Source organism: Eretmochelys imbricata, chromosome 2, assembly GCF_965152235.1.
Source record: "Eretmochelys imbricata isolate rEreImb1 chromosome 2, rEreImb1.hap1, whole genome shotgun sequence".
In the NCBI taxonomy this organism is placed as follows: Eukaryota; Metazoa; Chordata; order Testudines; family Cheloniidae; genus Eretmochelys; species Eretmochelys imbricata.
Window position 1 is genome coordinate 201,847,441 of NC_135573.1, and position 27,970 is coordinate 201,875,410.

Sequence of the window (27,970 nt, forward strand, 5' to 3'; positions counted from 1 at the left end):
CCCGTGGCAGCTGCTTGTGCTGAACTGAAAACTGCACCTTTGGAGTTGAGGGGGGTAAGGGGGAGGGACCTGCTCCTGCAGTTCTGTAACAGTTGGAACTGAGCCCAGGATGAGCAATCTTACAACCCACTCTCCCATCCCTGGTGGAGATCCCGTGCATGGGTCACAGAGGAGGAGAATGTGTTTGGGAGGGAAATAGGGCATTATGGGGCTAGGCTTAGAGTTCCCCAGACTTTTAATTTACTTGTAATCAGTAATTGTGGAGGAAAAGACCTTGTTGATTACAACTTTGCTGAGTTGTTCAACCATCTTACAGTGAGATAAGGACTTTTGGTCATGGATGCCTTTGAAGTTGTACCATGTTCAACTATTGTACATCTAAACTAACTTTTTCTGTTCAAGAGATTGTTGGCCAATATATAAAAATCACACTTAGAATTACAAAGTAAGACTTCATTGCTCTTGGTTAAGGATCTCAACAGTGGCAGAGAGAACCTGATTCTGATCTTGCACTGATATAAATCAGGCTTAAGTCCATTGAAATCCAAGGCATTCTACTGGTGTAAAATCAGTCTGTGGGATCAGAATCTGTCTCTGGAGTAGCAGGTGAGAGACCACACTTATTTGCTCGTAAGACAGAATTGCTATTGCATTGAGATGAGCTGGATAGTTGGCTAGACTGGAAGACAATGGAGTAACGATTCATTCTCAAATTGAATGAGGTCCTTGTTTTTTCTTGAATTTTAATGTGTATTGTTGTTCTGTATTATCAGTAAAACAACCATGTCTTTGTAATTCCAATAAATAATGGAAATTGATTAATGTAGGGCTCTCAAGGGTGAAGGGAAGACATGCTGATATTAATGCTTTACATGGTTTTGAATGTTGCGTCCTACGTACCTGACTCTGAACTCACTGACATTTATTTTAAATCTGAAACAACTCCATTGACTTTAGTGTAAAAGCACTGTAAGATCAGGACTGTCCTATTTTCCTGGGGTTCACTTCATATTGCAGATATTTATGAACATTTATAAGTTTTAGGTTACCCTCCCCGAAAGCATAATCTTACTGTATACTTATACTACACAAATACAATTATTAACACTGGCTTATTCCATGTTATTTTCCAAAATATACAATGTGGAGGAAGGGAAAATGCTATACCTGCAAAAATGAGCAGTAGCTATAATACGGTTTCAGAATTATATAGCCACTGAAGGCTTTTCGAGCATAAGCTAACATCTTAAGTGGTGGGAAGCTTTCACTTTTCAATGCACTTGAAGGAAAGTTTGTTGTTACCTACTGCTTAAGTGTTCTGTCGTGTCTCTTGGCTTAATCATGAGTGAAAACTGCACCACTCCTGCTTCTCATTGTGCACGATGGATTCTTTTGAGACAGAGCTACCTGGCACGTAGTACTACAAAAAAGCCATTATTGCCCAACTGACTTTGTAAAAGCAATAAAAAAAAATGAAGTCACGACTTGAAAATTCAGGTTCGATACTGATAAGATAACGGTAATGAATGTTAGAGCAGAGTCTATTTATAGACATTGTATGTCAGGGGCATAATGCATTGAACAGTAGAGGAAATCCTTGCACCGTTACCATGCACACAGTGACAGTTCTATATAGCTTAGCCACTCCACTAGGTAGTTTTTTCTTTGCTTTTTAAATTTTTTAGTGACTCTAGTGGTTGTGAAAGATGGTAGAATGACAGCTCTTGAGGCAGGCATCCTGTAGTTATCCACTGAATAGGGGAAAGCATATAATGGCAGTGCAAGCGTCCCTCTGCTCCTTTGTCCGTGTATGTCAGTCCCAGCCTGGAGGGGACTACCTGCTTGGTGGAGCTCTGTGAAAATCCCAGAATCCAGAGCCCACCTAAAATTTGGATAGATTTGGGTTCTATTCCTTACTCTAAACTCAGTGCAGGAAAGAGCCCCCAAATAGGTGGCTCTGTCACATGGCCCTTTCCAGTACCTCTGCTGTCTCCTTTTTTCTAAAGCCCAGTGACCCTCAGTGTAACTTAAATGTCTTCAGATATCCCCAATCCTTGTTCTGTTTTTAACAAGACCCTAGGTTTTGTATTCATTCTTTCAGTTGTGTATAGTACATTTATTTGCCTTTCCTGACCTTGATCTTCCTCAGGTAGAATTCCAGTTACTTGCCTTCTGGAATAGAGCTGTCTGCTCAGCCACACTGTGCAGGTCTGAAGGTGACACAAGCAACCAGCTTTCCCTGCTGGAATTGCTCCTTCAGGATGCTGCTGATCTTGGCATTCTTCCACTGATCATATTTCTTCTGGATCTTCTTTGAATGCTTCTTGTTTAAGATTTCCTCCTCTTCAGGAATCAGTGTAGTGCCTTTCTTGCATCCGAGGAGTAAGGCGTGTGTAGTGGGTTTCAAGCCACTGTCGGTATGGTGTGCTCTCAGTGAGAATGATGCAGTCTACACCAGCTCATTGTTGCAAGCATTGTAGACCACCTCAATGAATCTAGGTCTTGCAGATGCAGCACTTACATCCCCAAGAGAAGTTGCCAAAGTCCAACTGCAAAGCATGATATTTCTTGTTACCACCATGAACCCTCCTTGTGTGAATTGGGTGCGGGCTAATCTTGGCGTTGGCAGAAGGTTGCCTTACCTCATACTTCCTCTTCTTGAGGCAGGGCTTTCTTTTGCCCCCAGTGTTGGGATGGTTGTGCCAGATGTCCCTAGAGATACCTGTCCCCAGAAGTTTTTCTGAGTCCAGATGCCTCCCATGTTTTCATGTGGTAACCGGTTCCCTCCCTCTTGCTTCCCTGGGGCCACTTATTATGTTCTTTTTCCACCCCGCTCCCTGCATCCTAACAAGTTAATTGAGGACTAATAGGCAGTCAAAGCATGAAAAAATACTTGTTAACTGTGCCAGCCACAAGCTCTAATGAGCAATTAATTCAGATGTCCCATATTCCCTGTAGTGTAAACTATGAAACACCCCCCAAGTCACACAAGGGTGGGATTATGGGGCTGCTTCTTTCCTTTCATTTCTTCACTGGAGCAGTAGGCATTTCCTAGCTAAACAGCTGTGGATTATGGGGTATGTGTGCCACTGACACGTGGAAGACAGTGACCAGTGTGGCATTAGAATTGTTCCCTCCTTATGCTGCCTTTCTGCTCCAGAAGACCGTTTGGGGACTTGGGGAAGCAGGAGCCAATACTAGGCATTGCTTCTCTTTCCTCAAAGACTCTCCTGAGGGGCAAGCCAACATCCTATGTCCCTTAAAGATATTAGCAGGTTCAGAGGGGATTTGCTATCTGCAGAAATGCTGCTCGAGAGGGGGGAAGATCTCCAGAGCTCACCCAAAAATCTTAAGGTCTATATGATCTATGGGAGATTTCTAGGAGGTTTGAGATTTTAGTGGTAGCCGTGTTAGTCTGTATCAGCAAAACCAACGAGGAGTCCTTGTGGCACCTTGGAGACTAACAAATTTATTTGGGCACAACCTTTGGTGGGCTAGAACCCACTTCATCAGATGTATGAAGTAAAAGACACAGGAGCAGGTATAAATACAAGGAAGGATGTGGGTTGCTTTACCAAGTGTTAGGTCAGTCTAACGAGATAAATAAATTAACAGCAAGATATTAGTTTTATCTTAGACCACGACTCCTGTATTATGTACAGCACTTGAGTCAATTGTAAAACAAAAAGGAAAATCTTAAAGAAAGAATAAAGATTCAAATAAAAGCCAGTATGAGAAATAGGAACAAATGGTTACATTTAAAACACCATAAAACTCTTTCTAGAGACTAAATTTAACTAACAAGGCATTCCCCTTCTCCTACAACTGGAGTTTTCAACCTTTTTCTTTCTGAGGCCCCCGCAACATGCTATTAAAAACTCCACGGCCCACTTGTGCCACAACAACTGGTTTTCTGCATATAAAAACCAGGGCTGGCGTTAGGGGGTAGCGAGCAGCGCAATTTCCTGGGGCCACAGGCCATAGGGCTTCCACGAAGCTACATTGCTCAGGCTTTGGTTTCAGCCCCGGGTGATGGGGCTTAGGTCCCTGAGCTTCAGCCCCCTGCAGTTGGGCTTCAGCTTTCTGCCCTGGGCCCCAGCAAATCTACTGCTGGCCCTGCATGGTGGCCACCCTGAAACCTGCTTGGCTGCCCCACATGGGGCCTCAGGCTCCTGACTGAGAACCACTGTCCTACAAGATAACTTAGCCCAACTTCTTTCCCCATCATTTTCAAGCAATTTGGCAGAGACCACTTCTCATAAGATCATGTCTACTGTCCGCTTGTCCTTGGAGATTGAAAGAATGCCAGGCTATCTTTCTGCACACCCAAATATACCAGAGCACACCTTTGATGTTCACCTCAAGATAGAGTCCCTTCTCCCTCTCTCTCTTCCCCTCCCCCACTGTTTACCTTGTTTTGTTAGCTTCCTTCTCAAGTCTCTGCCAGCTGTTCATTAACATTTGACTTAGAATCCTAATAGACTTCTATTGTATGACATACAATACACAATGGTCCACCATGGAGCTAAGTGTCTCCCACCTCCCTGCTCTGTAATCTGACTCCAAAACGGATTACAGAGCTTTGAGAAGTTGGTCTCAAGACACGGTTCCTTTGAGTGACTTCTTTTAACTACAAAACCCTAGAGAACATAATTTGTTGTATCTATACATAACTCCTCACAGATTTTCTGTACATACATCTCACAATAGTTATGATGACTAGTGTGACACAGACTTTCATTAGAGACCTCACACAATATTCTTTTAGTGAACCCAGGGGATCCCTGTACCCCTATGACAGGGGTTCTTGGGTCACAGGTGACAATTAATCTCAATTTTTGTTGGGTATGTGGTGTGGACACATTCACTAGTAGCTGGACTCTTTCTAGTGAGCTGTAGCTTATGAAAGCTTATGCTCAAATAAATTTGTTAGTCTCTAAGGTGCTACAAGTCCTCCTTTTCCTTTTGGGAGGAGAAGCTGTCAAGGTTTCTCCCCCACTCTGAACTCTAGGGTACAGATGTGGGGACCTGCATGAAAAACCTCCTAAGCTTATCTTTACCAGCTTAGGTCAAAACTTCCCCAAGGTACAAAACTTCCCCCGTTGTCCTTGGACTGGCCGCTACCACCACCAAACTAATACTGGTTACTGGGGAAGAGCTGTTTGGACGCGTCTTTCCCCCCAAAATACTTCCCAAAACCTTGCACCCCACTTCCTGGACAAGATTTGGTAAAAAGCCTCACCAATTTGCATAGGTGACCACAGACCCAAACCCTTGGATCTGAGAACAATGAAAAAGCATTCAGTTTTCTTACAAGAAGACTTTTAATAAAAATAGAAGTAAATAGAAATAAAGAAATCCCCCCTGTAAAATCAGGATGGTAGATATCTTACAGGGTAATTAGATTCAAAAACATAGAGAACCCCTCTAGGCAAAACCTTAAGTTACAAAAAAGATACACAGACAGAAATAGTTATTCTATTCAGCACAATTCTTTTCTCAGCCATTTAAAGAAATCATAATCTAACACATACCTAGCTAGATTACTTACTAAAAGTTCTAAGACTCCATTCCTGGTCTATCCCCGGCAGAAACCAGCATATAGACAAACACACAGACCCTTTGTTTCTCTCCCTCCTCCCAGCTTTTGAAAGTATCTTGTCTCCTCATTGGTCATTTTGGTCAGGTGCCAGCGAGGTTACCTTTAGCTTCTTAACTCTTTACAGGTGAGAGGAGCTTTCCCCTGGCCAGGAGGGATTTCAAAGGGGTTTACCCTTCCCTTTATATTTATGACAGAAGCTGATTCAGTTTAACTTTCTTCAGTGGCAAGAACTAGAGTTAGTCCAGTCGGGGACTCTTGGTGGCAGATGCCCAGTTGGTCTAAATTGCCATAGCTCCATTTCTCTTTCCATGATTTACCCTCTATTGTTTCCAGACCACTTGCATCTTTATAGATGTTCTTTAGATAAGGAGACAGACATAACCTGTTTTCTGTTTCTACTCAGCAGAGTTAATGCTTGTAACATTTTCTTTTATTACTATGGTGGTGTGAATTATTTTTACAATGTCAGACCTTTTATTATTTATACTGTGAGAAAATAGGACATGTAACAACAGGTCAGTGTGTCAAATTACATGGAATTCAGCGGTGATCAGGGTTGCCATTGCTGCAATACAACAGGGATAGTGAAAAGGAGAAAAGCCCCAATTCAGCTCCACAGGAGCTATTTTCCAACGGCAATTGTCAATAAAGTATGAACAGGACACTGTAGATTAACAACCCCTTTAAGCCATAGGTGATGGGTGGGTCTCCCTCTTTTCTGAGCCAAAACCTCAGATGCAAACAGCAGCTAATTTCAGAGAGAGGGAGGAGGTTTCAGCAACTGGAACCATTTATTGCAAATGTTTCAGCACACTAGATGCAGAATTTTGATGCTTAACGAGCCCCAAATTTTGGGTATTTAGAATCTGGCTCTGAATTCAGATTCAGTAGCTTTAGCCCATACCCCCACTCCTCCCTCTGACCAGCCAGGAATCTTTTCTATTGGAACAAGAGCACATTGTTCTGAATCAGTGTTTTTTTTCACATGTCGAGATTACTTAGTTGTTTTATCTAGCTAGGTACAGATAACTACCCCAGTTTGCGTTTGTAAGTTTGTTCCTAGGTGGCCTTGAGTCCAGGAACTACCTAGGAACAAACTTAGGCTTGATCTACACTAAAAAGTTAGGTTGACCCAGCGATGTCGCTCAGAGGTGTGAAAAATCCACACCGCTGAGTGACATAGTTAAAATGACCTAAGTCCCCATGTAGACAGCACTAGGTCGACCTTGCTACTGCTTCTGGTAGAGGTGGATTACCTATGACAGTGGGAGAACCCCTTTTGTCAGTGTAGGTAGTGTCTACACTGATGCACTACAGCAGCACAGATGCAGCATTTCAAGCATAGACAAAACCTTACAAATGCTAACTGGGCTAGCTGTCTGTACCTAACTAGATACAACATTAATTCCTGTAAGACTCACTGGAAGTGTTAGACAGCAGGCTTAATCTCAATTAGCCACTGGTGGCTACCTATTTAGGGCATTTGATGGATGGCAAATCCAAAGGTAGAAGAAACAATCATAGGAAATCAGGCAATTATGTCTCCTGAGGAAGGTTTAGTCTTAATGGGCAAATAGAACTTCCTGGTATATCCATTAAGGATGAATGGCTTTTTGGTTCAACAAGTGACATCTCTATTTCAGTATCAACTGTTTCAGGTCCCTCACGGGAGGAGTGGTAGTGATGTGTTGTATCTGACAGACCTCTGATACCTGTGCAACAACCCCTGTGAAATGAAGGTTATGGTTTCAGTTCAGTTCCCAATGGACAACCGGTCTACACCACAAAGAAGCACGGTTAGCATTATTTGACAGACTCTGAGGAGAGGCCAAGGGCTGAATAGATTGAACTATGCTCCAACCTTTAAAGGTGATCCTTTCAGGTGAGACACTTTGGCAGGGTAGCGTGAAGCTAGCTATCTTTGTTATACCAATAAAATAAAAACCAGCAGGATCTTATTAAAGGGAATAAGGCAAAATGCCACATTTATTGTGAATACAGAAGGAATCATAGTAAGCAAGAATCAAGTACGTTATAGCTATAACATTCCATTCAATTTCATATTTATTCACACATTCATTCATATACACACACACACAGGTTCTGCAAGGTTGTTATCTTAGTTACCAGCCTTAGAGTTGCTCCTGCCAAGCCACTGGCCAGGTGGCCTGGACACAAGGAGGGAGCAGGGCCTTGTCAGATGCACATCTGATGCTCCTGGAAGTTGGTTTGCAGAATCAGACCCCAAAGTTCTCAGTTTCTGGAGTCCATTTTTATAGGAATTTATTCCTATGCCAGTCTATGGGAATTGCTTCATCATGCTGTTGCTTAATCAAACAGCAGATGGCACATTCCTGACTGCTCCGTGCTGCCAGATGTTATCTTGTTCTTTGGTTCTCCCATCCTTGAGGCTGTTGGGTGGATTCCAGTCTGCCCTCCGGGGGTCCTCTGGTTGTTTCTACTTGACACCTTCTTTGGCCTATGGAGACTGGATTCTTAGGCTGGCACCTCCCTGGTCATTCATTTATTATCCACACCAAGCATCCATCCACATACATCCTCTATCTCTATTTTAATCACAATTGTTAACAAAGCGAGATGAATACAACAAAAGGGCGGGAAGCCTCTGTGTGAGTAGTTGTTGTTACAAAGTATTGTTTTGAGAACAGACTCTGTCTTAGGATGTACTAACACAATTAGCAGCTTGCAAGTTTCACACAGAGAGGGAGAGAAACAGTAAAAACAAGAGACCAAAAACCAAGGGACCTCTTAGTTTAAATTCCAGGGTATTACTAATTATGGGGAATCAAAATAATCTGTGATTTTAATATAGAACTTCTTTAATATGATCCAACATCTTTGCCATTGTGTGTGTTCTGTACCTGAGTGGAGGACCTATTTCTTAAAGGCTGTCAGTCCAGCTCCTTTCACAAGAACTGATTCAGACACTGATAATAAATAACACATGTTTAATGTTTTAATATAGATTGAGCTGATCCTATGATCTACAGTATGTTTAAAGTGGTGTTTGAAGGGGACTCCGTTGCTTGCTTCTTAAAGGTGGTTACAGTACATGTGGAAGGTCTACCTCTCTTTCTGTAATTTTGTGGAGGAAGTCTGTGATCATAAGAGAACAGCTATCGGGTAACTATGGCTTCTAGCAGAGTGATAAACAAACCAAAGATAGATTTTCATTCAACTAAAATACTGTCGGCTAAAATTTTTTTTAATTGATTATTCAATGCAGTCTGTTTTTTCTGTCATCTTCTAAGCCTGCCCAGGAAGGAGAAAATTGTAAAAGCAGCTGAGAAAAGCACAGCCTCTGTGAAGGCAGAGGCAAAGGTAGAAATGGCTGAGCAAAGCACGGTTCCAAGTGAATCCATTCACGATTCCTTTGAGAGATTCAATGTGAGAGACAGAGCAGCAATGCCTGCTGTGCTTTATTCAGGCATTCTTACTCCCTTATGGCAAGACATTTTATTGAGATTAATGGGCTGGTGTTTGAAATTGCAAATGACCGGACTGACCCCATACATGTTAAAGCAAAGCTAGATTTACAATGAATTCAAAGACCATTGGATTCACAAATTGATTGACTACATAGTACTTGCATAGTGAGTATTTTTGTACTGCATTCACAAAGTCCATAGTTAAGAAAAGCAGCAGTGTAATATTACACCCACAAAAAATACCTTAATGGAACATTATTAAAGTTGCAAAGTCAAACACTCAAGTTAGGAAATGCCAGATTTAAGGCTGCCTGTGTAACCTGTATTTGGCCATTCTGTGTGTATGCATTATGCTACAGTCTTTAATTACATGATCACATATGATTTTACCACAGGACTCCTGCCTCATCAGTGCACAGGATGGACCTGCTCTGGGGATGGCCTTCTAACTCCCTAGACTTGAGTGCCTGAGTTGCAATGTCTACACAACTACTTTAGCACACTGCTAGTGCCAGTCTGTGTACCCGAGCTGGGAGACTCACTCCCAGCTGCGGTGTAGACATACCCAAAGTCTATTACAGCTGCCAGCTGGAGGGTCTCGGGGCTGATCTAAAGCCCATTAAAGTCAATGGTAGTCTATTTGATTACAATCAGTTTGGGCTCAAACTCATCATCCTTTAGATTAAGTGGTAGAGGCTCTTGCTTCTAGTGCTGAGGGTTCCCATTTCAAACCCTGCTTTTGGCCCAAGCAGGGGTCAATTACACCAGTTCTCCATGGCCCCAACAGCGGTCCACAGGCTACAGTTTGGGCTCCTCTGTTTTAGAGTTTAGGCTATGTATGTCTGAAAGGAAACTCCGGTGCCCAGTGATTCTCTACTGTCTACTCACCAACACCTGTCTTCAAGTCAGTGATGATATGCAAAGTCCCCATAAGCCTGTGTTTTCAACCTCAAATCTCTCATTTGTTAGCATACAGGGGAGTGAGGGAGGGGTTCTCAAATGACTTCATCAAGACATTCTACATCAAGGAGTGAGACAACCACTTTCACTGGGAATGTTGCTTCCTGAATAATACTCACAATATCCCCCAGTATCTAACTTGTTTGACAAAGGTCTCCAATGGGATCTCTGCTCTAGGACATCTTTCAAAAATACCTGTCATTTGGAGCACTCTGGTGCATTTCAAAGCATGGGGAGAAGTGCTCTTCAGAAATATTTTTATATGTATGATGGGAAAGTAATATCGGGGAGGGAAGACTTAGCAGTGTCCAACATGGGCATGAACACAGAAAGAAGCTGGGTAACTGCCCACTGTAGTACATTGCTGTATCGAGGTAAGCCCTAGATACACATATTAAATGGGGCAATATATATTTTTTCTATCATGCTACTGGATAACGTTTTGTTTTTAAAACAATATGATGAATATGTTGTTATGGAACCTATTGCCTAGCCTGTCACTTGTAGGTAATCAGACTCTGTGGGTGGGGAAGTGATTGATGATGTGATGAAATAATGAATCATTAGTGCTGATGAAAAGTGCTAGACTGACAGCCTAGAAAATGAAATTATTTATCTGCAGCAAGGGCAGAAGTGTGAAAGGCCTGCATTCTGCTGTGTGGATGTGGCTTAGATCTGTTTTATTCCGCAGGGTCTCATTCCATCCTTGGCTTCTCCGCTGAGGATGGAAGTGTGGTAATAGCTTTTTCTGAAACAAACCTGTCTGCTAGGAAATGGTCTGAGACAACCAACTCCTTTTCTACAGGCTCTGAGAAGCTGAACTCAAGCAATCTGGGGCCATAGACATATCCTCACAAGAGGGCATCATTTGGCCCTGTATCACACCATGGTCATATGTTATGGCTTTACACTTCCTTGGGGTGGCAAAAGGAGTCTCCTCTAAGGGCATGCTGGGCTTCCCCCCTCACCAGTTCACCACTCATTATCTTTAGATGGGTTGGGTGCTTTCCAGAGGACTCACCCTCATTCGTCCAAGCACAGGACTCAGGAGCCATGGTGGCAGCAAGGGCCTTTCTTCCCAGAGTTCTCTTCTCAGATGGTATTGGTGAGAGCCCTTAGAGCAGTGAATCTGAGTTAACACTCCAGTAAGATGAATGGTGCCATTACCATTCTCAGAGATATTGTTTCAGGCTATCTGCAGACTCAGGCAAATATTGCTGCACCAGTTCACATTTTCAAGCTTGTCTTTTCAACCAGGAGGACTAGAAACATACTTTTGTAAAAGGCAGGCTGAAATTCTGATGTAGTCATTATGAGCAGCTAACAGTATGTATTTGTACAGTTTATGCCCTAATCCGGCCCTGGGCTCTGCTAGTTAGTAGTGCTGGGGAGAGCAAACCCAAAGGATGGTGCAGCTTCTGCATTCCTCCTGCGTATTGAAGGGCCGGAAGGTGGAATTGTGTGAGTTTACCCTGGGATCATGCAGCTCTGGACCTCTCTGTTCAAAGGCATGGCAATCTAGCCTTACATAGTAGGCAATGAAAAAGCTGGTAAAGTTGGGGGATTTTAAATGGAGCCTGGCCAGGAAAAGAGATGCAAACACTAACTGAAAGAACAAAAAACAAAACAACATAGGAAGAGGGAGGAGAGGACAAATGAAGATACAAAACCGTACACAACAACAACAACAACAAAAAGAGAGCAGGAAAGAGAAGTAGTAAGAACTACATTTACTCAGTGCATTAAAGAGCCAGATTGGGGTAGGTAAAGCAGTCATTACTGAGTATAAAGAAAAGGAGTACTTGTGGCACCTTAGAGACTAACCAATTTGTTTGAGCATAAGCTTTCGTGAGCTACAGCTCACTTCATCGGATGCATAAAAGTGAGCTGTAGCTCACGAAAGCTTATGCTCAAACAAATTGGTTAGTCTCTAAGGTGCCACAAGTCCTCCTTTTCTTTTTGCGAATACAGACTAACACGGCTGCTACTCTGATTACTGAGTATGGTGAGTTCCTCTCCTAAATCATGCCATACTGTGGATGCAGTCATAATGCTAGATATCCAGCCCCAATGAGAGGCTGCAAGGAGAAAATGAGGTGCGCTATCTGAGTACTTAATGACTCTGGTACAGAACCCTCTGGAGAAAACACAAGTAGGGAGTGCTTTACGAGAAAATGCCAACACCACAGTGCTACTAGTTATTCTTAGCACCTTCTTAGTTTCTTGGAAAGGAGGCAATGATATCTGATATTTACAGCTCCTACCACAGGCTTTTTGTGTCTCTGACAGGAAATTTATGAACCTGCCATATTTCATGTGTCTTACAGATTGTAGATTCTGGATCAGATGCTGGGGAGAAAGGAGGACGCAGCCTTGAACACCGTTGTCAAGCTGGTGGTGAGTAGAGCTCCTTGACCACATTACTCTCCCGTGGCTCTGTATCACTTGACAATGTATGTATCTAATGAGTTGCATAAGATATCAAAACCACCCCGTTGGACCAGCAGTGGGAGGGTGCTGGGGACTAGAAGCACACAAGATAACAAGCTATACTAGAAATGCTATTTTTTTCAATGTTATTCTTTGCTGATAATTTAATAAAAAGTGACCTGTTCTGTGACTATTGATAACAGGAGTACATCTTACACAACTGTAACTTTGAAACTAGATTGCTTGGCAATATTGCTTTCCCTCTGAATGGGCTCAGTCCTGAAGTCCTCACTCAGGGCCATCCTACAAACCCTTACATGCTACTGACTTGTATGTAAGGAGTTCATTGATGCCAGTGGACTTCTGGTGGATTGGGCTCTCAGTTTTCATAATGCAAACACCCACTAAAGTCATTGGAAGTTCATTGGAGTAAGGATGTCAGGATCTGACTTGGGAGAAAGCCTTGACTGTTGTATATTATGGCCAAATTGGAATAGAACCCGTTTTTATAAAAGCCATTGTGGTCACTGCATATTTCTGGGCTTGTGTATATTCAATAATGAGCTGCTTTCAAAAATATGTTTTGATATAAAGTGTCATCCTGGCTGGGAGCAACCAAAATGCCCCTTTTGAATGCGTTTCCATTGAGACTTCTAGTTGCTCAGAAAAAAAGCACTGGATAAAAAAAATTGTGATTCTGCTCTGCCCATTCCATTTCATGATTATGTGCAAACAGCGCTCATTTTCAGACCATTAAAGGATAATTAGGTAGGAGAATATTTATGCTTGCAAAACATAAGGAGCTAACTCAGTTTTGGGAGCAGATTATGGAAGATTTGAATGGAGTAAATTAAGAAGCATATCTGGCTTGGTTTAAGTTGAAGATTTTTCTATCAATTTACTTTGAATAAGAAAGGGAACAAAAATTAAAAGGAAAGTGTTGCAGATGTTTGGACTTAGCACTTCATGTGATCATTTGAAGTGAAAGAACCAGCTCTAAAGTGAGACAAAAAATAAAACACTCTGGTAGCATCAAGTGCAGTTGATCTTGGGATGTAAAATCATTCATTCTGAAGTTGTTGGATTTTTGTATTGTGGTAGTGCCTAGCGGCCCCTATTAAGGATCACAGCTATAGGTAAGTGCAGTGCCTAGCACATGTAATAAGATGGTCCCTGTCTCAAAGAATTTACAGTCTTGCTTTATGATTTAACAGGTAGGGTAAAACAATTGGAGCACAAGGTAACCGCTAGTGATACCAGATGATCGTTTCACAGTGTAACGCTCCCAATTGCAAAGGCAAAATTAGCTGCTTTTTTGAAATCTCATTGCCTAGGGAAGTAGCGGCTGTATATGATCTTTTGGCTGCACATAATTTGACTTTAGTAATGAGTTAAATACTTCACAGCCGAAATTTGCCCTTTGATATCATGGGTTTCCAAGCGTAGCCATGAACTGACCCACTGATGCCACTGAAGGAACCAAGGGCAGAATGTATGCATCGAATGCATGTATGCATTGGCTCTTAATATCTCTGGCGAGTGACTCTGATGCTTCGTGGAGATTGTGAAGGAAGGAAACAGTTATGCCATAAAACCAAGATGGTTTGGAAGTATATTATTCAGGTCCAGGGAATGGAGGCTACATAATATCCTGATTTAAAATAAATATCTATCTTTATTGCCATAACCATAGCCACATAACCTAGCAGTCCCTTAAGAATAAAATTTGACTATAAATTCATTGAACGGCTTCTATAATACTTTTCTTTTACAATATAATTACAAAGGAGATAACAGTCTGAATTGGAATAGGAGCATTATCATAGAGGGGTCTGATGCATTGGTGGAATTGAAACTTTAAGCAGGTGATCCAAACGGGCAATCTCAATGGGAGATGCATTTTGTTGGAATTCTGTAGCCCTGTTATTAAATGTTTTAATCAATTTAGGGTGTCCATTTCAATGTGTGTTCCCAGTAGTCAGTGATGACCCCAGGTTTGAATCAGAAGACGTTTTGTGGCATCAGAACACAGGTTTTACTTGGCATCGTGCTGAGCTGGCAAAAGCTCTGTATATAAATCTTTCATAAAGTCACTGAGATTTCGGTGCATGTAGTGGATGGAAATTTGGGACCTGTGTCTGAGACACATTCTATGAAATGGCTTACTTCACAGTTGATTGTAAAAAGTTACAATAGACTACAGATTAAGACTCTTAACTCATGTTTACTACCAAACTATGGCAGTTGTCCCATTGATTTCAATGCCAGTTTCCAAGTAGCAAGGTACTAAACATGAATGAGGTGTGACAGATATGGGAACTTTCTACAGTATCCTTGAGAAGCATTATTGAATTAAATTTAAGTATCTTTGGAGTCCATTGTATTAAATGCAAAGATTATACATGATAGTGGGCTGGGATTGTATGTAACCTCTCAAGGGCGGACAAGTGATGCAAACTTTGGGAAGTGTTATGAACTTCAAAGGACTGTATTGAACAATGTATCAGACAAGGATGGACTTCTGGGACAAACAGTGTGAAGTGGTTTGCCTGGGGAATCTCTAGGGGGAAATGAATGCACATTCCCCACTTCTAGTTATACAAAAACCCAGCCTTTTGAAGCTACACCCTGAGAAGCTGTTATCTGTTCCTGGAATCTCAAGATCAAAGGCTCAAAGGAATAAAGGCCCAATCAAATCAAAGGCCCAATAAAGAAAAGACCAACTATGCAAGTTCTAAGCAAAGGTGGTTATGAATTTGTAACCACAGAAAAACCCCTTTTGAGGCGGCTGAAGGATTGACTCTTACCAGATCCCTTGTTGGAGGTGATCTCTGCTAATCTTATTAGCAAGCATATAGGTTCTTTTATTGTCTTCAATCTGTTTTCTCTGTAATGCTTTCACCTTAAGAATAAATGTGCTCGCTTAGAAAGAGCTGTATGGTGACTTGTAACTGCTGGCAATTACAGCTGTTCATAGCCCTCAGGGAGAAAGCAAGGCAACTACTCTTGCCTGTTGAGGCAGTCTGGCTTGCTGAGAATATCACAGTGTAGGCAGGGAAATGTGGAGCCTGGAAAAGGTCAGGTCATGAGGGAGAAGGATGTGATGATGGCTGAGGAGCCAGGAGCGTAGAGTGGGTGCCCTCGAGGGATTGCAGAGGGAGAATACAGGTGCAGTTGCCCTGAACTGTGACATGAGGATTGCAAAGTCTTTGTAGAAATGGTGAGATAAACACAATGTTAAGATTTATGGCTGTATAGTTTAATAATTTCTCTACCTAATTATTGCTGACTCACATGGGACTAAGACTGGGGAAGACAAGAAGAATTAGCATGGTGCATGTTCAGTTTGATAGAATTTACTCACATAATGAGAACATCTCAATCAGATTCAAATTCCCCTTTCTGTAAAGAGTGAAATTGTCTTAGTGGCTTCTGGATTGCACATAGAAACCATGAAATGTTGAGGGTAATCAAACTTTCTGATAATAGAATTGTTCCATGACCTGCTCTAGTACTGCTTTAATAAAATGGAACTGTGCTCATAAATCATGACAGTGACATGAGGGAACAAATACGTTTGTTGCTGCTCAGCCTTGGAAAGTTGCAAACCAACCAGAGAGGGGAAAATTCACCCATGTACAGTACTAGAGCAATGTATCATTTGTGTCCTGCTAAATCCCTCAGGCACTTAAGTGGTATATAGGTTTTGTATTGGCCCTATGCTTAGCAATGAATCTCACCCAAGGGGATGAAATTCAAGGAAAGAGTTTATAAAAGAACTTGGGGAAAATGTTACAGTATTATTTCTTGTCAGTGTGTGCTTAGCAGGGAACATGATAGAGTAATTAATCTTTTCTTTCCCGACTGTATAACCCAGGTCTTCTTTTCTTCTGCTTATAACCTTCCAAAGGATTTTCCTTTAGGGCTGAAACTTTGGTTCATCTCAGACAAAAAGAGACTTTTCTTTTATTTTAGGGGAAGGGAATGGGGACCTCCTATTGGCTATTTTTGACACAAACAGACAATTCACAAGCAGAAACAACTGCTTATACTCCCTCTCTTCACTGCACCATTTTCTGCTCAGGGTATATCTTATGTTGTATTATGATATCTATACTTTCTGGGAATGATGAGATAACATACTTGATGAACAATGATAGATTGGCTCTTTTTTTCTATTTTCACTAAAACTTCTCTCTCCCTTGGTATATTGCTGGATTCTTTATGGGATATGCATCTCAGATGTTAGTGCTGCTGCAGTTTGCATTTTTGATTAGACTACTGCTGCGGTTGGCTTCATAACTTCAGGATCAATAGGTGGAAGCAATTGTTTATCCTTGAAAAATACATTTAAATAAGGGGGTAAAAAGGGAACCAGCCAGAATTAAAATTGCTGGAGTGCTGCAACATGTTCACCCTTATAGACTACCTAATTAAAATCTGCCTTGTAACTATATTATGTTGCATTACTTGTTGAATTGTGTCCTTGTCTATTCTTGACTGTATTACCTGCCATTGATACTTAAAGAGCAGCTATCTTTATCAGCAATGTGTAGTGGCTTTAAGAAAATTCATAGTTACAATACCTGGCTATTGCAAATTAACACAGTCTGAAAGTGAGCGTTGTTCATACTAGCAAATTCAGATACAGGCCAAAACTTGTAAAGGTAGATTAATAAAGTCAAGCACCTAAATAATTGGCCTATTTTTCATAGAATCATAGAATGTAGGGTTGGAAGGGACCTTGAGAGGTTCTCTAGTCTAGTACCCTGCGCTGAGGCAGGACCAAGGTTTGTGCAATACAATTAATAGGAACTGTGGCTGCTCACAAGCTTTGACGAGTGGGTGATCTTTAGGTGCTGTCAGATGGACTTGAGGGCCTAAATTTAGCTACCTAAAGTTTGAAAACTTTGGCCAGAAGTAAAGTTCCAACATACTTTACATGTAGCACCCATGAAAAACAGAAATCGAATGGTATACATGTTACGCTGCACAAATTGGGCTGGAGAGTGGAAATTGTTGGCCAAGTACATTAAAGTAAATCCATTCTCTTAAAAATTAAAAGTGCCTTGCAATTAATATCCACACAAAGGAGCTAGGACCTCTAGGTTTCACTAAAGAGTCATCACATGTCAAGCTGAATGGCACTCAGTTTATCCAGTTTAGAAAGATAAAGGGCTAGTCCAGGCTGGCGGGATTTGAACCTATGGAACAGTGTGAAACAAAGGCGTGTTTGAGAGATGCTTTGTCTTTTATTTGTGGTGGAGTTCCTCATCCTGGACTAGATTTTGCTGCGGTCAGAGCTGGCCAGCTGCAGAGGGCAGGGGAGTAAACTGCGCCTCACAAAGGGGTGTAGAAGAGAGCGTACAGCCTGTGCTTCACCAGGGAGGGATTGCAGCTCCATTGCACCCTGAAATGTGCTTAAATGGCATAGTGCAGCCCCTAATGAATACCTCCTTTGCAACAATTTGAAGTAATGTAGCCCATATCAGACTTCTCATCTTCACACTGAAGTCAGATTAAAAATAGATAGCATGATAGATAGTAATTTCATTTGCTTTCGGTGGTATCACCAATTCTTTAATGATTCTCTGATTCTTTAAAGTTCCTGAACTTCGCAGCTTGAAGCCCTCCAGTTATTGGCTCTTGCAGTGCTTCTCATCCTCAGCAGTGATTTCACCATACATTTTTTTAAAGGAGAATAAAAGGTAATTTGGCTAGCGACTAACTAAATAGGACTATTTAAAGTCCTCATCTCAATTCAGGCTTTGTTCTTCTGACCTAATGAACAGCTACAGAACACATTAGATCACAGCGTCTAGAGCTCTCACAATAACACTGTTACAATGTAATACAATGTCTTTGTTTTACACATAACCGATTAAATGTCAAGAAGAGACATTTGTGACTTCTTGTACACAGATCCGGGGCTATCTTGTGCTAAACATTTGAAGAACTCGCATTGGACTTCAGGGGTAGATCTGTGTTTTAAAACAATGTAATTATATGGCCCTGAGAAGGGCCATGTTGGTATAATTATATACATTTATATTTAATTTTAAAGGAAGTGACTCATTTTGTGTTATAGGAGAAACCAGGCAGGAAGTACAGACAGCTTGCATGTAATTTCACCTGTCAATCTCTTACTGTGTTAGTTAAATAATTCTTTTTAAATTTAGCTTTATCTTTCGCTAGTTTCATAGTTTATGGTTTATATTTAAAGTCTCTAGTCCCTGAGCATAATGAGGAATGCTGCATTAGCCTTAGTTTTCAATCTTTTAGAGTTCTATGCTTGTCTCAGGTCATCCACCCCAGAACATCAGGTAGTTTACATACAAAGACTGGAACTATTCAGTTCATCACCTGCTGGAGAAGTGGAGTGACAAATATAAATGTTTAATACTTCCGAAGAGGCTGAAAATAAGGCTTTTGCCAAGAGGAAAACTCAATTCTTGTGCAAACTGAACTTTGAGAGGCACTATCAGAAACCTTCACTATTTGCTTAATTTAAAAGAACAGATGTCAAATTTTCATTTTTTTTTTTAATTATCCTGTTGGGAAAGATTTATTTCTTCCTGTAAGCATCAGCAAAAAAGTTTTGAATGTATCTTAACACAATCATATATTCCCAAGGTCCTATCCCATGCAAATGATTTTTTGTTTCTTTTTTTGTCCTACTGTCAAACTAGTATTCCTTCTACTAGAATGGTATGCTTGTAATGGTTGCATAGACTTGGAAGACCTAAGTCTACTATTAAAAGGGATTTGTCCTGTCATTATGTATCTGTACCTAAATGGAACTTAGCTCAGAGATGCATTTTTAAATAGCAACTTGTTGTTAGAGTTCCTAAAATAAAGGTGTAGCTTGATACCATAGCCCTGGACCTAAATTCCATTTTTTTTAGGTAGTTTGTTGTATCTGGACCCAGCAGAGAAGGAGATACAGACACCGATACAGACTCATTTAAGCACAGGTAGCTGCTGTGAAAACCTTTATAGTTCTGTAGCAAAACTGAAACTAACACAAAAGTGAGGCTTTGCATTGGGGCTGGAGGGCATGCTCAAACGTTTAAAGGGGTCAGGATATCACAATTCTGAAGTGGCTTTTCTAATGAAAGGAGTAGGGGGATGGAATTAAAACGGAAAATTCAGGCAGACTATCAAGAGTTTTTTCTAACACTGGACCCAATCCTGCAATCTTTTTAATAAGCCAAAATTCCTACAGAACTATGGAATTGGGCTCTGAGATCTATTAGACCGTGACACTGCTGACCGTGACTGTCTGCACTGCTACGGACTAGGGACTGAGTGACTAGGCAGCAATTCTGCAGAAAAGGACCTAGGGGTTTCAGTGGACAAGAAGCTGGAAATGCATTAACCGTGTGCCTTGTTACCAAGAAGTCTAACAGCATTTTGGGCTGTATAAGTAGGAACAGTGCCAGCAGATGGAGGGACCTGATCATTCCCCTGTATTCGGCATTTGTGAGGCCTCATCTGGAGTACTGTGTTCAGTTTTGGGCCCCACACGCTACAAGAAGTATGTGGAAAAATTGGAAAGAGTCCAGTGGAGGGCAACAAAAATAGTTAGGGGACTGGAGCACATGATTTATGTGGAGAGGCTGAGGGAACTGGGATTATTTAGTCTGCAGATATGAAGAGGGAGGGGGGATTTGATAGCTGCTTTCAACTACCTGAAAGGGGGTTCCAAAGAAGAAGGATCTAGACTGTTCTCAGTGGTAGCAGATGACAGAAGAAGGAGTAATGGTCTCAAGTTGCAGTGAGGGAGGTTTAGGTTGAATATTGGAAAAGTTTTTTCACTAGGAGGGTGGTGAAGTACTGGAATGGATTACCTACGGAGGTGGTGGAATCTCCTTCCTTAGAGGTTTTTAAGGTCAGGCTTGACAAAGCCCTGGCTGGGATGATTTAGTTGAGGATTGGTCCTGCTTTGAGCAGGGGGTAGGACTAGATGACCTCCTGAGGTCCCTTCCAACCCTGATGCTCTATGATTCTATGACATAGCTTGCCAAAGGAAGAGGTAGAAATTGTATTGCTTGGATTCCATAGAACTAGAATGTGTAATGGAGGAAACAGTCTTGCATTGGCACAATGATGGAACAGACAATCTAGCAGGCTAAACTTTCATAACATGGCCCAAACTTAGAATCATAGAATCATAGAATATCAGGGTTGGAAGGGACCCCTGAAGGTCATCTAGTCCAACCCGCTGCTCGAAGCAGGACCAATTCCCAGTTGTGTGCATATAAATGTGTGCATTTATCTATTGCACTGTATCGCTTTTTTATTTCACATAGAAATGAAGTGCAAATAGGCTTTGTGTATGTACATGAAGTCAGCTGCATGCACCTACAATGAAACTCATGCCTGCACAGACAGCTAGCATGAGGGCCATGCACCACTGAGTTCCCACTTAAACCATATTTTGAGGTTTATGGTAGTATTTTGAGTGCTGAATTGGCCTTGAGCTGGCCCTCCGGGAAGGGATGAGCTTCATTCAGTCTGCAAAAACTATATACGAGTGATGTGTATGGGGAATGTCATGGGCTCTGTTTAAACCCAAATTTAGGCACCTTTGCAAATTAGGCTGTGATTGAATATGGCGGTTTCTCAATGTATATTGTGTACCCAAAAATATGGTCTTTGTATAAGATTTCTGAGATGGTGCATTGGAGGGAGCAAATGGTTTCGGCAGATTCCCCCACAGATACAAGACTGTGACTGCAAGCTATTGAGGCTGAATGGGTCTAAATGCCAAACAATGAAGGAACTGTCACGGGGCATCTTCTTTAGCCAGGCTGGCAAACTGGGAAAAAAACAGTCCTAGGCAAAAGGAAGACTTCACAAATTATTGTCATGGGGGTCAGACACAAACAAGGAGAGAGGAGCTTTGAGAAAGGAAGTTTCCTTGAGGCAGGGAAAACAGACAGGGGCGCACTCTGTCTCGAAGGCAAACAGAGCCCAGGCTGGGTCCCATGAGTACTCACGCTTTCTACAAGAATGTAAACGGGGCTTCTTCTGTAACTCAAAAGTGGAGCCCATCTAATTTAGCTTGTGGTGAAGTGTAACATTAGATGAGCCAAAATGTGTGTAGGGTGTCTGTCATTTTAAAATCACTTTTTCTAATGTTTTGTTCCATTTGCTAGATAAACCTATTTGTTTTAGGAAGGTTGTTAGTCACTGTATATCACTGGCCCCGTGCTCCCAAAGGGAAGAGATGCAGATATCCAGTCAGACCTGTACAGTAACAAGCAATTGGTATAGATAGGGTGCTGTATCCAGATCTAATTGCAAAATCCTAAAACCTGTCAGAGTGTGGGGTCTAATAAGTGATGAAGTGCACAGAGAGACCAGAAAGTGCATAAGTGCAAGCAGCCTTGTAGCCATGACATAGGCCTACAAGGTCTTTCCCATTCCCTTGTTTCCATGATTCTATATTTGTGATATTATAATGAGAGAGTGCTTTTAGAGAACCACTTTTCTTTGCTATAAGCACATGCAGGAAGTCAGTTGCAGTTACTTCAGCACAGGGTCTGGGAATTCTTTTCTAACAGAAAAGATGACCTTGAATCTCCACAAACTTTGCTGATTGTCAAGGACAGAGCCCTGAATGAACATATATGGAGACAGGCTGAATCACTCGTAAAATTAAGATGGTTTTAAATATGGGCTAAATGTAAATGTATACTTCTACAGTGCAGGCCATACTTACAGGATGAGGGACTCTAATCCTGGAAAGCAGTGACTCTGAAAAAGACTCGGGGGTTGTGGTGGACAAGCAGCTGAACACAAACTCCCGGTTTGACACTAGTCAGAGTTAATGCAATCCTGGGATGCATAAACAAGGAAATATTGAATATGAGTAGAGAGGTTATTTTACTTCTGTATTTGGCGCTGGTGTGACAGCTGCTGGAATACTGTGTCCAGGATGTTGATGAATTGGAGAGGGTTCAGAGAAGAGCCATGATGATGATGAACGGATTACAAAACATGCCTTATAGTGATAGACTCAGAGAGCTCAATTTATTTAGCTTAACAAAGAGAAAGAAAAGGGGTTACTTGATTACAGCCTATATGTATCTATATGGGGAACAAATATTTAATAATGGGATCTTTAATCTATCAGAGAAAGGTATACCGCGATCCAATGAGTGAAAGTTGATGCTAACCAAATTAAGACTGGAAATAAGGCATACATTCTTAACTACGAGAGTAATTAGCCATTGGAACAATTTACTGAGGTAAGGGTGGATTCTCTATCACTGGCCATTTTTCAATTAAGATTGGATGTTCTGAAATAGATATGCTAAGAATTATTTGGGGGCGGGGGGAGTTCTATGGCCTGTGTTATGCAGGAGGTTAGCCTAGAGGATCATAATGATCCTTTTTGGCCGTGGAATCTATGAATCTATAAGATCCTCTGTTTGCTAGAAGTGAGCTATACTGTGTTAAAACAGTAGTTAATCATAGTGACTGTTTGCTATAGCTGGATGTCATTGTGCCTCTATTTCTTTTGTATTTTAACACTGAAGTTTCTGTTGCTAATAATTCATCCATAATGCTGGGGTACAATAGTGAATTAATCAAAGATACAATCTTGATAAGTGTATGTATTTTTTTAGTCTTGCATGCAATCAACTCCACGTTACATCCCCACATGCTCTTGGCAGAAAGTGGCACAGCATTGGTTAGCAGATACCTTAATTTTTCACATACATACTGTTACTGTATATAACACACAGTTGGTTTCTGTAGCTTTCCTGTGTGGACTGTTAGACTCTACATAAGAAACAAAGACATTGCATGTTTGACTCAGATTCATTGTACAAACAAGAGGCTGTTATGGTTTCTTATGAACTCAGGAACAATGTATTGATGGTTAGTGGAGTATGTGTATTTGGGGTCACCAACAAGGGGATTTAGCCTGAACTGTTCCAGTTCTAAAATTACTTAAAAAAACCCCCTCTCTTCCAACAATTATATTTAAAATGCATGAAACTTAATTGTCTTGGCATTTGGTTACTGAAATATTAAGCTTTATGGGTCCGATGTTCAGCTGGTTAAAATCAGTGATTCCAATTTAGTCAAACTTTCAGCTGCTGTACATAATCTATGCTTATTTACACCAACTGCAGACTTGGCCTTTGTTGAAAAACAGTTCCATATATTCCATGGGAGGAGCTTGGTTAATGCCTATCATTGGGGAAAGTGACAACCTTTAATCACCACAGGTTTTCAGGTATAAGGCAGTTGCACAATGATATTATTATTAAAATGATTCAATAGAATTTGTACCTTGCAGCTAAAGCTTTAAAAAAGTGCTAAAGGTGATTCTTTCATGCTGTTATTTCAGTCTTGATTTAAGAAATCTTCAGACCTTGTTGGCATTTCTCCCTGCTAATGAGTTATGCTGGAAGTTTGAAACTGCATTGGAACAGCATGTGAAACTGACCCAATCCTTTTTCAAAGCTGTCGTTTTTGTTGGGATTTTTGAGAAGCTTTTTTGTCTAATCAGGTATCTATTCCACTCGTAGCCTCTCTGGGAGAATGGTGCTTTCTTAGGCTTGGTCTACACTACAGAGTTAGGTCGATATAAGGCTACTTAAGTCAGCCTAACTCTATAAGCATATATTCTACAATGTAGCTCCTACCGATGTAAGTCTCACACTACATCGACTTCATAACTCCACCTCTGCGAGACGCACAGGGCGACACAGTGTCAGTGTAGGTACTGTATTACTTACATTGCCTGTTGGCTGTCAGTCTCATGCAAGGCTCACAGCTGGAGCACCCCTGTACCCCCCGGGACTGACAGCCCGAGCTTTGAAAATAGAACTAATAGGCTTATCCTGTACTGTCCTTGGTAGTGGTCCTCAGCAGTCAGTCCATTTCTGTAGCTAACATCAATTTAAAAAGAAGAAATCAGCAGACAATGTTTTTCTTCTACTGCCATCTTATACCATCTTTCATTGTACTGCTCTGTAAGAATGTCCTGCATACAAATACAAAAGTTCTAGTACTGGTAAATAGAGCTGGCCAAAATTTGAACCCAAACAATTTCCCACCTACAAAATTTCCAGCAAAATTGAAATTCCACAAAAGCTTCATTTTGGAAACACTGATTCATGGTGTTTCTGAAATAAAAATATGCTCTGGCAAGACCATGCAAATAGTGACTGAAATTTACATCATTCTTGTTAGTTTCACTGCTGGGCAGAGTGAATAGCAGGGTGAAACTGAGGCCTGAGAGTGGAGAAGAAGGCCAAGTGTCTACACAGCAAAAGTACTGTTGAACCCACTGTGCTTTTTTTAGTGAGAATTCCTGGTACACAGAATGTGTTTTAGCTGTATGGTACTGCTCCTTTAACTGAAACAGTAGATAATATTTGATAATATCTATGAATAATTCCATGCAATGATTTTTATTCTAAATTAACTAGAGAACTGACAGGAAATGTAAGATTTTTAGAAGCAGACCCAGTGTGAATTAGTTTTCTGCTCTGAGCCACATTGGGTTAAGAGATGATTGGTGCTTTTTGTTTCTCTAAGGATGTGTCCCTATAAAGCCAGTTTATAGTTGTAACATAAGACCTGTAGCACTGTTGAGAGTCAGGCTAATACATGAGTTGTTAAGAGTGTAGAGGGCAGACTGATGGAGCTGCTCTCATAAAATAACATTAACTTTTGTGCCTGCCTGGATTTACTTCCCCAAGATACTACAGTTTCAAAAACGGAGATTCTTCATTACCACACAAATTAATTCTGTCCTTTGTTTTTTTGTTCTGCATTTGGTGGGCTGTAATTGGGTTTTTGGCATTCACAGTGAAGCACATTAATTTTGCTTTAAAACCTTTTGAAATTGAATAGCAAAAAATAATATGTAAATCCTGCATGAAAAAGTGTATAATTCAGAAGATGCACTGAGTGTGGCTTTCCAAACTGAAAGAATAGAAGCTGCATTATCTTTTAAAGATTGCTTGACTCATCGAGGTAAACTGAAAGCCCTTTTGCCTCCCCAATCTTGACAAGTGTTCTTTCAGGATGCTGTTCAGCTTCTGGAGGTTTTTCTAATCTCATTAGCTCTGCAGATGCCTTTATGATAGGAAGGACTCTTTTCCTCAATGGATTTAATTTAAAAAACCACAATATTGGCTGGTTCACAGCTAGCAATGTAGGAACTAGGTGAAGTCTTTACTATTAAATTCTTTTCACGAATAAATCTGCCAATAAACTCTTTATTCAGGACATCAGTGGCTAGAGAATGCAGTCTGACTAACCTATGATCAAATATGTCTTGCAGAAAATAGCTTCCGGAAGTGACACTGCCTTCATTATAGTCTAGGAAGGAATCAACTGCCTGTCAAGCCATGTAACCCAATCACCTTGACAGGCTTAGAGAAATCCCCTCAGTTAGAAGGGCAGTGTTAATCATTTGTCTTTTATTTACATATCAGCAGAGCATGCTGCTTCTAGCTGAGCAAAAAGGATAAATTGCTGGCTGCGAAATGCCCACCAATGGTTTACATTTTTGTTTCTAATGAGGGCTCCAGCTACCTCTGCTTGCAGAAAGCAGACTCTTGTGCCCACACCCCCGGCCCTAATTAAAGCCTGTCTGGTGTTCCTCACATGCCACATTACAATCAAGGTGGAGATGCAGTTGTGTAGCAGTCTGTCACTTTTAAAAAATCCATTCCTTTTACTCTGGATACCTTGTGTATGTTTAACCCCCCTGTGCTTTGTTAGGGTTGCAGTTGCTAGGATTTGCAGCTATTTTTCTTCCTAATTATTTGGTCTATTCTGTATCGTCCAGAGGTTTTCCTTCAAGTTATACAGGCAACTGGGTTAAGGGAGATCTTGGTCTCATGAGCGCACTGCTACTGTAAGGAGAGAGAGACTGACTCTAGAAGAGCTTTCTGGCTATTGTCAGTACAATTCATGATGGTAAAGTAGGGGAAGCCTTTTGTTTTGAGGAGAGCACAACATGGGGAGCTCCACTACATACAAAGAGAAGCTCTATTTTTGTCTCCTTCAGCCTTGTGAGAGCCAGAGAAGAAACCTGCAGAACAGGGAAGGGGGAGTGGCCTGGTACAGGACTCATTGCCTATTTGTCTCATTGGAGACTTTCCAGTCTACTAGAAGTATCTTTTCTTTGTAAGGCATTGAGAGGAATATTACAGTTAAATAATATTCAACGAATACTTTGATATGAGAGATTAAGGGCTTTGCGTTTCTATTTTTCCTTTTTCACTCATCTAAGAGCAGCTAATGCCAATGGGATCAGTTTTTCTATTAGATTTGCTAATCTATTGAGTCTGGTTGTGAATGTAACATTTTTGAGACAGGTCATTAAGTGTCTCATATAATCCCTTGGCAGCAAAATGCACTGGGTATCCAACATAGTTATGTAACACTTCTGGGAGTCATCAGATACTGCTACTACAGAGTTTTTTACAAATTGTTTTTAACTGACCGTGTAAGTAGCTAGATCTTGGAGAAATGTTGACTTTGTTGTGCAGTTCTTTTTAGGAACTCTGCGTATGGTTCTTTCCATTGGTGTTTCTGTGATGTTGTTTCTTTCTGCCAGAGTTTCTCAGAGCAGCTATCAATAAAATATACCCATGCAAGCAAAAAAATCCTGCCAAACACAAAAAAAATGAGTGGGGGAGAGAAAAACTTGGTGTCAAAACCTTAGAAGTTGCTCTTCATATTATAATTGCTCTTTGTTAATAGGTCTTGTAGTTTGGTATCTTTACTTATGTTTACTACAGAACAACAATGTATCTTTTTGGAAACTTTCAAATGAGGTGATATGTGTAATTTAAATGTAGTACTGGCTTTATGCAAGTGATCTGTTATATTGATAGAGAAGTTAAAACCAGAACCTCAAATCTGAATAATTTAGAATTTTTGGTGTGGGACAGTGGAGGCTGGATTCAAATCTCTGGATCTGAACCTAGTACTATGACCAGTTCCGCATCAGATTCAGAACTGTGAAGGCACTATTTTTCTGACTGGGCGAGGGTGGAATTTCACAGAAGTAGCTGCTTTTGTGAGTTTCACCCTTCAAGATGGTCCATAAACCTGTTCCAAAACTCCCTTCATTTTAGTTTTAATTTAGTATAAGTACAAAATGTATTTAGAAGTTACTTGACTGTTGTTCAAAAGTATTTTTGAGCGATATTGCAAACAAGGGGTCAAACTGGAGTGAAAGCTCGTAGTGCTCATGTATGCAGTGCTGGGAAGAGTTGCCAGAGTTATATGCTGCTCACACAAGATTGTGCAGGTGTTCAAAATACGGTCATGCATGCACTCTGGGCTCCTTGGGTTTGATTCCCTGTTGGGTTCATGGAGCTTGACACCTTGCTGACTTATTTTTATTTTATTTTTTTGTGTGTGGTACCTCTCAAATTCCACCCACTTATGATGTCACTCACAATAGATTGTGCAGATTTGTGATTTTTCTTTGTTCCTCTATTTGCTTTTCTTATATGCTTTTGTGAACAATAAAGTATGT

The 27,970-nt window shown here is 41.0% G+C and overlaps 1 pseudogene; it reads right to left on the reverse strand.

The window, feature by feature from the left end:
• Positions 1–2,116: 2,116 nt before the first annotated feature.
• Positions 2,117–11,066, reverse strand: LOC144260184 (small ribosomal subunit protein eS8-like; annotated as a pseudogene).
• Positions 11,067–27,970: the final 16,904 nt, after the last annotated feature.